The sequence below is a fragment of the Electrophorus electricus genome, chromosome 8, assembly GCF_041902795.1.
Source record: "Electrophorus electricus isolate QZ-2024a chromosome 8, ASM4190279v1, whole genome shotgun sequence".
In the NCBI taxonomy this organism is placed as follows: Eukaryota; Metazoa; Chordata; class Actinopteri; order Gymnotiformes; family Gymnotidae; genus Electrophorus; species Electrophorus electricus.
Window position 1 is genome coordinate 34,275,001 of NC_137504.1, and position 12,500 is coordinate 34,287,500.

Sequence of the window (12,500 nt, forward strand, 5' to 3'; positions counted from 1 at the left end):
TGTTTCGTCTGCGTGATACTTTGGAGATGATGCCACCATTGGACCACATTCTCATCGGTGACAAAGCATCTAAGATAATGCCAGAAAATCTTCAGTGCTGCCAGCAGGTGAACTGGTCCTGCCACATCCATCCACCCACAGCATCTACGCCATCTACTCCAGGGGACGCAGAAAGCTTCCCACCCTGGACCCACCGTAGCCGAGGCTCCCACACCTACACTGAAGTGCTTATTTGACTAAACCTGATGTAATAACACACACACTGTTTATTAGAGCTCTGACCTCTCAGTCTTCCCAGGATTGTTCCTTCATTCTGTCCAGGGAGTTTTTCCTTTGACTTGCTCATTAGGAATCTGGTCCCAAACGTGTGAATGAAATGTGTGTTGTTAAAAGCACTATAGAAATATATTTTACTTTGACTTTGTCAGACGAGGAAACAGAACAGAAAAGCTCTCTGTGTTTCTCTCTCTATTTCTCTTTTGTACTTCTTTGGTAAGTTTGCTTTCATCATGTTCCAGGCTCATTAGACAGACCTCCAAATACATGCGCTCTTTGAATTAGCAGCTGGGCAAAGCTGAGATGGGAATTTATGGAATGGAATTCCAAGTTCAGAGTTCAGAGTGGACTATGGGGGTGCATATAGATTTGTGGGGATATCAGATGTCTCCAGGATTATATATTGTAATGATGGAGGCAGGATACAGGAACAAACCGAGTACGACACAGCGATGTTTATTTACACACAACAATAGATAACGTAGCACTCAGTCACACGCAAGGTTAAACACTGACAAACACTAACCATAAGACGAGACCTTAAATACACACACAGTAACGGTGGAAAATAAGAAACAAGTGTGAGACATGGGGAGGGCGTGGCCATAAACGCACACACACACGCACACACACACACACACGCACACACGCATGCGCACACACACACGCATGCACACACACACACATACATGCACGCACGCACGCATGCACACATACACACACACACATGCACGCACGCACGCACACACACGCACATGCACACACACACACGCACACATACACACACACACGCACGCACACACATGCACACACACACACACACGCACACACGCATGCACACACACGCACACACACACGCATGCACACATACACGCACACACGCACACACACACGCATGCACACACACACGCACGCACACACACATGCACACACACGCACATACACACACGCACACACACACACACGCGCACACACACATGCACACACACACACACATACACGCACACACACACACGCATGCACACACACACACGCACACACACACGCACACACACACACGCACACACACACACATACACGCACACACACACGCGCGCGCACACACACGCATGCACGCACACACATACACGCATGCACACACACGCGCACACACACACATGCACGCACACACACATGCACACACACACACGCACATACATACATACACACACACACACACACGCATACACGCACACACACACACACACACACACACACACACACACACACACACACACACACACACACTCACCAGTGTGTTAAATATCCGTATTATTTACTTTCGTTTCATACTTTCTTATCTCTAACAGGCATGTCTGAACAGTGCTCCAAATTAACTTTGTCTTCACTGTGAGTGATTACAGTCTTTTCAGTAGAACTGTTACAGAGTGTTACGGCATGTTATGAAGTGTTAAGGAGTGTTACAGAGTGTTACGGCCTGTTATGGAGTGTTACAGAGTGATACAGCGTTACGGAGTGTTATTGAGTGCAGTAGGTAGATGCTGATGGGTAATGGGTTTGACATTTCACACATTTCAGCTCTGACAGCTTCCAGTAGAGAACAGTGGGCAGAGTTACAGCAGCACACACATTTCAAGGACACACGCTCTCTCTCTCTTTCTCTCTCTCTCTCTCTCTCTCTCTCTCTCCCTCTCTCTCTCTCTCTCTCTCTCTCTCTGTATCTCTTCCTCTGTTTGTGTCCCTCTTTAACACTAAACAGATGTGACGCTTTGCTGACTGAAGTGAAGGAGGGATAAACACTGTAAGAGAAACCTTGTACACCTGAACCACAGAACCCCTGCCCACATCCCGCTAATTATGGGACACTTGGTCGGAGTTGATTAATGCCTGGGAATACACAGCATGGTCACTGCACAGTGTGCTTTCTGCATAACAGCCCGAGGATGAAAATGTCCAAGAAATCTGATTCAGCCCTGAGTCCCTGTAACAAAAAGAAGCCTTTTGGTTTTGAGTTTAAGACGTTAAAGGTCTATATTATTGAGAATGTCATTCATTCCACTGTCATCCTTCTCCCTCTCTCCCTCTCTCTGTCTTTTTCTCTCCCTCTCTCTCTTTCCATCTCTGTCTTTCTCTCCTTCTCTCTCTCCCTTTCTCTCCCTCTCTCTCCTTCTCTCTCTCTCTTCCTTTTAATTGGCAGAACACAATCATATACTCTGATTGGCTGACGTGGATAGTGATTGCTTGACGTGTCTGTTTTTCACACATCTATTAAAGCCTCGGTCAGAAACAGAAAACAGCTCTTGGCCCCAACTAGTAATCAGAAGGTTGTCAGTTCAAGTCCCACCACTGTTACCATTGTTGGGTCCCTGAGACCCTTAAGCCTGTGTTCAGTCATGATTGTAAGTCACTTTGGATAAAAGTGTCAGATAAATGCTGTAATGTAATAAAAATACCTTCATAGTGAATGCAACAGTCGTTCAGAAATCTTCCAGATGGTAAAATATCCCCAAAATGAACAGGCTTGAACTAGCTGTTGGGTGCTAACATTAGGCAATGTTACAGCACTGTTACATCACTGTTACAGCACTGGTACATTACTGTTACATCACTGTTATGTCACTGTTACAGCACTGTTACAGCACTGTTACATCACTGTTACGTTACTGTTACAGTGCTGTTACAGCACTGTTACATCACTGTTACAGCACTGTTACGTCACTGTTACAGTGCTGTTACGTCACTGTTACAGCACTGTTACGTTACTGTTACAGTGCTGTTACAGCACTGTTACATCACTGTTACAGCACTGTTAAGTCACTGTTACAGTGCTGTTACGTCACTGTTACAGCACTGTTACAGCACTGTTACATCACTGTTACAATGCTGTTACATCACTGGTACATTACTGTTACATCACTGTTACGTCACTGTTACAGCACTGTTACATCACTGTTACATCACTGTTACATCACTGTTATGTCACTGTTACATCACTGTTACAGCACTGTTACATCACTGTTACGTCACTGTTACAGCACTGTTACAGCACTGTTACGTCACTGTTACATCACTGTTACAGCAGTGTTACATCACTGTTATGTCACTGTTACAGCACTGTTACATCACTTACAGCAGTGTTACATCACTGTTACAGCACTGTTACGTCACTGTTACAGTGCTGTTACAGCACTGTTACGTCACCGTTACAGCGCTGTTACAGCACTGTTACGTCACTGTTACAGCACTGTTACAGCACTGTTACATCACTGTTATGTCACTGTTACAGCACTGTTACAGCACTGTTACAGTGCTGTTACATCACTGGTATATTACTGTTACATCACTGTTATGTCACTGTTACAGCACTGTTACATCACTGTTACATCACTGTTATGTCACTGTTACAGCACTGTTACATCACTGTTACGTCACTGTTACAGCACTGTTACAGCACTGTTACGTCACTGTTACATCACTGTTACAGCAGTGTTACATCACTGTTATGTCACTGTTACAGCACTGTTACATCACTTACAGCAGTGTTACATCACTGGTACATTACTGTTACATCACTGTTACAGTGCTGTTACAGCACTGTTACGTCACCATTACAGCGCTGTTACAGCGCTGTTACGTCACTGTTACAGCACTGTTACAGCACTGTTACATTACTGTTACAGTGCTGTTACAGCACTGTTACATCACTGTTACAGCACTGTGGATGAATGGAAAAGTCATTTTATTGTTGTTGTTTTGTTGTTGTTGCTACTTGTTCGTGCTGATAGAGGCGTTTGCTGTGTACTCCTGTGCTTGTAGTGGTGGAGTGAACTCCAGCAGGGGGCGCTTGTCTACTGGGCTGATACAGGCTCCGACCTGCCGGTGTTTTTATAGAACAGTCTCATGAGGGTTGTGTGTTTAACAGTCACACTTCTAACTCTGGATGTCAAGATGGATGTTGGTAATTTTTCAGCCAATGAATGTTACGCCATTTTTTAACACTGTTAACCATGGTGACCCAAATTGAACACTGACTCCCCCGTCTGTGGGAACACTGAGTCTCTGTCTGTGGGTAAAATCACTCTCCCGTCTGTGGGAACACTGATTGTCCCATCTGTGGGAACACTGACTGTCCTGTCTGTGGGAAAACTGACTGTCCTGTCTGTGGGAAAACTGACTGTCCTGTCTGTGGGTAAAATCACTCTCCCATCTGTGGGAACACTGACTGTCCAGTCTGTGGGAACACTGACTGTCCAGTCTGTGGGAACACTGACTGTCCTGTCTGTGCAACTCACTCGCTGCTTTGATGCTCTCAGAAGGCAAAATGGAGAGTCTGAAAAAATTTTCTTTGTCTTTTTCTTATAATATTTCAATATTTCAATATGAAATATAAAAAGCGATTAAAACAAAACAAAAATATCAGTAATAACAGATATTTTTCATATGGTTATCCATTTTATGAGACATTTTTGATCATAAATTGGAAATGCTCGCGGACCGGTTAGAAAAGCAGACTCTGTTTCTGATGGTCTTTTGATGTTGTTTAGTGTGTTTCAGTGCAACAAAACACTTAATTTAGGTTTGCGTTTTCCCTCATGACACTGTGATTTCAATGAGTAACACACCAAAGTGGCAACCGAACAGCCGGAATTTTTGAGTTTTCTTAAGGTCTGTGTCAAACCATAAAATAAGCTGAAGTCTGAGCTTTTGAACGGGGAATATATTACACTTCCTCTTTCAACACTGTAAGTGACAGATGTGTGCGTGGGTGTGTGCGTGAGTGAGTCACACGGTGAGGGTGTGTGTGTGTGCTTGACACAGGAAGAAGTCCTCTGTCAGTAGGACTAATTTGCTGAGTTTAACGCTGCAGAGACAGCAGACGACAAATCCAGAATGCAAACAGACAACGGGGTCAACACACAGGAAGCATTGCACACGAGTGGAAACAGGACCTCACAGGACATCACAGGACCTCACAGGCACCCTGTGTACTGCCGACAGATCGCATACTAATGAGTAATAGGTGTATACTGTAGAAAACAGACATGCACTAGTCCTGAGGGCGTGATGACTGTCACCATGGTGACGACAAGTGCGAGTAGAGAAGTCCTGGTTACAGAAGGTAGCAGGTATGAAGTTTCCCTCTTTAGATTCACTGGGTGCTTTCATCACAGCGGAGCAGGACTCTGTTTCTGCTGACTGAGTAACATTTGCGTTTATTTTTACCAAACTCGTCAGTGGCCGTGACCCCTGCTGGGCGAGAGTTGTGGGGGGCGGGCAGTAGGCGGGGTTTATTTGGTGGAGGAGCAGCAAAATTATGAATCAGAGAATCAAAACTCGGTGGTCAGCAGCTGTCCATGTGGGCGCAGCACCATGGGAAGACAGAGACAGACACAGAATTCTGTTTCCTCCAGTCTGCAGAGTTCGGCTGAGTAACACGTGGAATCATTTTAGAAACTGGGTTGTGTTTTCCGCCGTATCTTCCCAACATTAGTGACTCCTGTGTATGAGTAACATTAGTGACTCCTGTGTATGAGTAACATTAGTGACTCCTGTGTATGAGTAACATTAGTGACCCCTGTGTATGAGTAACATTAGTGACTCCTGTGTATGAGTAACATTAGTGACTCCTGTGTATGAGTAACATTAGTGACCCCTGTGTATGAGTAACATTAGTGACTCCTGTGTATGAGTAACATTAGTGACTCCTGTGTATGAGTAACATTAGTGACTCCTGTGTATGAGTAACATTAGTGACTCCTGTGTATGAGTAACATTAGTGTCCCCTGTGTATGAGTAACATTAGTGACTCCTGTGTATGTGTAACATTAGTGACTCCTGTGTATGAGTAACATTAGTGACTCCTGTGTATGAGTAACATTAGTGTCCCCTGTGTATGAGTAACATTAGTGACTCCTGTGTATGTGTAACATTAGTGACTCCTGTGTATGAGTAACATTAGTGACTCCTGTGTATGAGTAACATTAGTGACTCCTGTATATGAGTAACATTAGTGTCCCCTGTGTATGAGTAACATTAGTGACTCCTGTGTATGTGTAACATTAGTGACTCCTGTGTATGAGCAACATTAGTGACTCCTGTGTATGAGTAACATTAGTGACTCCTGTGTATGAGTAACATTAGTGACTCCTGTGTATGAGTAACATTAGTGTCCCCTGTGTATGAGTAACATTAGTGACTCCTGTGTATGTGTAACATTAGTGACTCCTGTGTATGAGCAACATTAGTGACTCCTGTGTATGAGTAACATTAGTGACCCCTGTGTATGAGTAACATTAGTGACTCCTGTGTATGAGTAACATTAGTGACTCCTGTGTATGAGTAACATTAGTGTCCCCTGTGTATGAGTAACATTAGTGACTCCTGTGTATGTGTAACATTAGTGACTCCTGTGTATGAGTAACATTAGTGACTCCTGTGTATGAGTAACATTAGTGACTCCTGTGTATGAGTAACATTAGTGTCCCCTGTGTATGAGTAACATTAGTGACTCCTGTGTATGAGTAACATTAGTGACCCCTGTGTATGAGTAACATTAGTGACCCCTGTGTATGAGTAACATTAGTGACCCCTGTGTATGAGTAACATTAGTGACTCCTGTGTATGAGTAACATTAGTGACTCCTGTGTATGAGTAACATTAGTGACCCCTGTGTATGAGTAACATTAGTGACTCCTGTGTATGAGTAACATTAGTGACTCCTGTGTATGAGTAACACTAGTGACCCTCATGTAGGTGTAACATTAGTGACTCCTGTGTATGAGTAACATTAGTGACTCCTGTGTATGAGTAACATTAGTGACCCCTGTGTATGAGTAACATTAGTGACTCCTGTGTATGTGTAACATTAGTGACTCCTGTGTATGAGTAACATTAGTGACCCTCATGTAGGTGTAACATTAGTGACTCTTGTGTATGAGTAACATTAGTGACCCTCATGTAGGTGTAACATTAGTGACTCTTGTGTATGAGTAACATTAGTGACTCCTGTGTATGAGTAACATTAGTGACTCCTGTGTATGAGTAACACTAGTGACCCTCATGTAGGTGTAACATTAGTGACTCCTGTGTATGAGTAACACTAGTGACCCTCATGTAGGTGTAACATTAGTGACTCTTGTGTATGAGTAACATTAGTGACTCCTGTGTATGAGTAACATTAGTGACTCCTGTGTATGAGTAACATTAGTGACCCTCATGTAGGTGTAACATTAGTGACCCCTGTGTATGAGTAACACTAGTGACTCTTGTGTATGAGTAACATTAGTGACTTCTGTGTATGAGTAACATTAGTGACTCCTGTGTATGAGTAACATTAGTGACTCCTGTGTATGAGTAACACTAGTGACCCTCATGTAGGTGTAACATTAGTGACTCTTGTGTATGAGTAACACTAGTGACCCTCATGTAGGTGTAACATTAGTGACTCTTGTGTATGAGTAACACTAGTGACCCTCATGTAGGTGTAACATTAGCCCGCAGTGTTTAACCTGCTCTCACTGGTCACAGTGGTGTGTTTCTGGTGTATTCTCGGCTCCCGTTTGAAAGGACATTAGTGGGAGAAATTGCGTTCACTGTTGTAAAAGTTGCAGTGATGTTTATGAGGATTCTGGAGAAACAGGACATTTCACAGTGAGGTCCTTTATCAGATGGAAACGCAGTGTGCTTCTGAAGATCTGTGAGATGAAACTAGTTCATGTTAGAAGATGAAGATGTTTAAATCTCAACATTTTCCTCTGGGGTTATAAAGTCTGAAGAATGTAGAGTTATTCTTCTTTGAGTTTCCTAACTTCAGTGCTGCCATAGCAACAACTGGCAATACAAACAGATGTCATTAATACAGTGCACTGGAAACGACAAATCCATAATCCTTAAATACTTATAAACATATAGATATATGTACATATCTATCTATATCTATACACACACACACACACACACACACACACACACACACACACACACATATGCATAGCAACAGCTGGCAATGCAAACATATTGTTAGTACTGATTAAATGTCTAAACTGTGTTTCTTTTGGATTATGTTATATCCTAAATCTGTGTCAAACAATCCTTAATCTTGCAAGTGAAAAAGACCTCACTGCAATCACATGAAATCTGGTTTGATCCAGATTGTGCAGACATCATGTGACCAGCCTGACTATGAACACAGACCTTTAATGTCATAACGTCCTGAATTATTCTGCACTATATGGCTGCTAATCCCATGTGGCTAATTTTCATATCATTAAATAAGACCAAAGAATTCTATCTAATCCAGATCTTATGCCCAAAGAGTTAGACTTTCACAGAGATTTGTGATTGTCTATCACATGATATGAGAAGTTGGAGTGGGGTTGGAGCTAAACTCTGTAGGGTGGTAGATCTCCAGGATCTAAATGATAAGGATCTCTGAGTCCAATTGATAAAAAGGCACAAATGATCATTTTCCTCCACAGAGATTTTGAACATGCCCAGTGAGGATATGGAGAATAACACACCCTGCTATTGTAGCCGTGAGTCTGTGTATCTAAGGAATCACACAGTTACAGGAGCTGCAGTGGAGAATAAGCCCAGACAAAGACTCCGTCTCCCACCATCCTGCTTCACTGTTCCCCTCTCTCTCAATCTCTCACTTCTCAACTCAGTGAGCTTCATTAGTATGACCATATTCATTCATTTACAGTGTTTCCAGTCATTAAGACAACATGAAATTTAGAATATTTTAATAATAATTTATATGAAAAGAACTAGCATTGTTAAAGATTTAATTAGCATGGAGATGAACATAAACAAATAAATCTATAATAAGAAGGTGAAGAAATAATACATAGATAAATACATAAAGGTGTTTACAAACAAGGCAATGTAGTTGTGTGTGTGTGTATGGGCTATGCCTTGTTTGTGTGTGTGTGTGTGTGTGTGTGTGTGTGTATGTGTGTGTGTATGTGTGGGTGTTTGTGTGTGTGTGTGTGTGTGGGTGTATGTGTGTGTGTGTGTGGGTGTTTGTGTGTGTGTGTATGTGTGTGTGTGTGTGAGTGTGTGAGTGTGTGTGTGTGTGAGTGTGTGTGTGTGTGTGTGTGTGTGTGTGTGTGGGTGTTTGTGTGTGTGTGTGTGTGTGAGTGTGTGTGTGTGTGTGTGTGTGTGTGTGTGAGTGTGTGTGAGTGTGTGTGTGTGAGTGTGTGTGTGTGTGTGTGTGTGTGTGAGTGTGTGTGTGTGTGTGTGTGTGTGTGTGTGTGTGTGAGTGTGTGTGTGTGAGTGTGTGTGTGTGTGTGTGTATGTGTGTGTGTGAGTGTGTGTGTGTGTGTGTGTGTGTGTGTGTGTGTGTGTGTGTGTGTGTGTGTGTGTGTGTGTGTGTTTCAGAGGGCTACTCACTGTCCCTCCTGTTGTGGTAGGCAGGTGTACATGGCCCTGTGTGAAAAAGTGTTTGCCCCCTTCCTGATATCTTATTTTTTGCTTGTTTGTCACACTTAAATGTTTCAGATCATCAAACAAATTTAAATATTGGCAAAGATAACACAAGTAAACACAAAATGCAGTTTTTAAATGAAGGTTTTTATTATTAAGGGGAAAAAATCCAAACCTACATGGCTCTGTGTGAAAAAGTGATTGGCCCCCCTGTTAAAACATACATTAACTGTGGTTTATCACATCTTTGGAAAGCTGAGTTCAATTTCTCTAGCCACACCCAGGCCTGATTACTGCCACGCCTGTTCTCAATCAAGAAATCACTTAAATAGGACCTGCCTGACAAAGTGAAGTAGACCAAAAGAGCCTTAAAAACTAGACGTCATGCTGCGATCCAAAGAAATTCAGGAACAAATGAGATACAAATTGAGATCTATCAGTCTGGAAAAGGTTATAAAGCCATTTCTAAAGCTTTGGGACTCCAGCGAACAACAGTGAGAGCCATTATCCACAAATGGCGAAAACATAGAACAGTAGTGAACCTTCCCAGGAGTGGCCGGCCGACCAAAATGACCCCAAGAGCGCAGCGACGACTCACCCAAGAGGTCCCAAAAGACCCCACAACAACGTCCATAGAACTGCAGGCCTCACTTGCCGCAGTTAAGGTCAGTGTTCATGACTCCACCATAAGAGACTGGGCAACAATGGCCTGCATGGCAGAGTTCCCAGATGCTGCTGAGCAAAAAGAACATAAAGGCTCATCCCAGTTTTGCCAGAAAACATCTTGATGATCCCCAAGACTTTTTGGGAAAATACTCTGTGGACTGACGAGACAAAAGCTGAACTATTTGGAAGGTGTATGTCCCATTACATCTGGCGTAAAAGTAACAGCATTTCAGAAAAGGAACATCATACCAACAGTAAAATATGCTGGTGGTAGTGTGATGGTCTGGGGCTCTTTTGCTGCTTCAGGACCTGGAAGACTTGCTGTGGTAAATGGAACCATGAATTCTGCTGTCTACCAAAAAATCCTGAAGGAGAATGTCTGGCCATCTGTTCGTGACGGCAAGCTGAAGCGCACTTGGGTTCTGCAGCAGGACAATGATCCAAAACACACCAGCAAGTCCACCTCTGAATGGCTTAAGAAAAACAAAATGAAGACTCGAGTTGCCTAGTTGAAGTCCTGACCGCTTCATGCTGGAAAACCCTCCAATGGGGCTGAATTACAACATTTCTGCCAATATGAGTTGGCCAAAATTCCTCCACAGAGCTGTAAAAGACTCATTGCCAGTTATCAGAAATGCTTGATTGCAGTTGTTGCTAAGGGAGGCCCAACCAGTTATTAGGTTTAGGGGCCAATCACTTTTTCACACAGAGCCATGTAGGTTTGGTTTTTTTCCCCCCTTAATAATAAAAACCTTCATTTAAAAACTGCATTTTGTGTTTACTTGTGTTATCTTTGTCTAATATTTACATTTGTTTGATGATCTGAAACATTTAAGTTTGATAAACATGCAAAAAAAAAAAAAAGATATCAGGAAGGGGGCAAACACTTTTTCACACCACTGTGTTTCACCCAGCTAAAGTATTGCTTTCTTTCTTTTCTCTTAATAATCTCTCTCTCTCTTGCTCTCTCTCTCTCTCTCTCTCTCTTGCTCTATCCCTCTCTCTCTAACCTTTCCCAGACACCCCGCTGTTCTTTAAACTGTACTCAGCTTTAGTTAAAATGTCTCTCCACAGGAAGCTGATGAACAGGCTCAGCCCTAATAGTTGGAGATCTCACATCACCACGAATGTGCACACGTACACTCACAAACACACACACACACACACACGCACGCACGCACGTGTGGTTGTGTTTCTGTATGTCCAGTAGTGGATGGTGTTCTATCTTGGGTGGTGTCTTTTCTCTGGGTGGTGTTCTCTCTCCCAGTGGTAGGTGGTGTTCTGTCCTGGGTGGTGTTCTCTCTCCCAGTGGTGGGTGGTGTTCTGTCCTGGGTGGTGTTCTCTCTCCCAGTGGTGGGTGGTGTTCTGTCCTGGGTGGTGCCCTTTCTCTCAGTGGTGGGTGGTGTTCAGTCCTGGGTAGTGTCCTATCTCTCAGTGGTGGGTGGTGCTCTGTCCTGGGTGGTGTTCTCTCTCCCAGTGGTAGGTGGTGTTCTCTCCTGGGTGGTGTTCTCTCTCCCAGTGGTGGGTGGTGTTCAGTCCTGGGTGGTGTCCTATCTCTCAGTGGTGGGTGGTGCTCTTTCTCCCAGTGGTAGATGGTGTTATATCCTGGGTGGTGTCCTTTCTCCCAGTGGTGGGTGGTGCTCTGTCCTGGGTGGTGTCCTCTGTAATAGTGGTGGATGGTACTCTGTCCTGGGTGGTGTCCTCTCTCCTAGTGGTGGGTGGTGCTCTGTCCTAGGTGGTGTCCTCTCTCCCAGTGGTGTATCAACACACACAGTTTTAACATCCAGACAGACGGCAGTGATAAACAGTAGCCAGTCACACCCAGCGTACTCTCAGTCAGAAAGCTCAGCCCTGGGGGAGTGTATCATGCGCAGGGAGGGAGGAAGCTCAGCTCTCCTCACACCATCTGAGGTTTGTTTTTCAAATAATAACGAGTCTAATAAAGTTGACACATAACCACGTTAGCAAGAAGTAAAATCACTGCCCGTCAGTCTGGATAACGTACACCAAACACTAATAATCAGAGCTGGTTACTGTACACTAAACCCCTGATGTGTGAGTTGGTTACTGTACACTACTGTACACTCTATTTGTGGTGTTTACATGAGTGTGTGTGTGTGTGTGTACTGTGT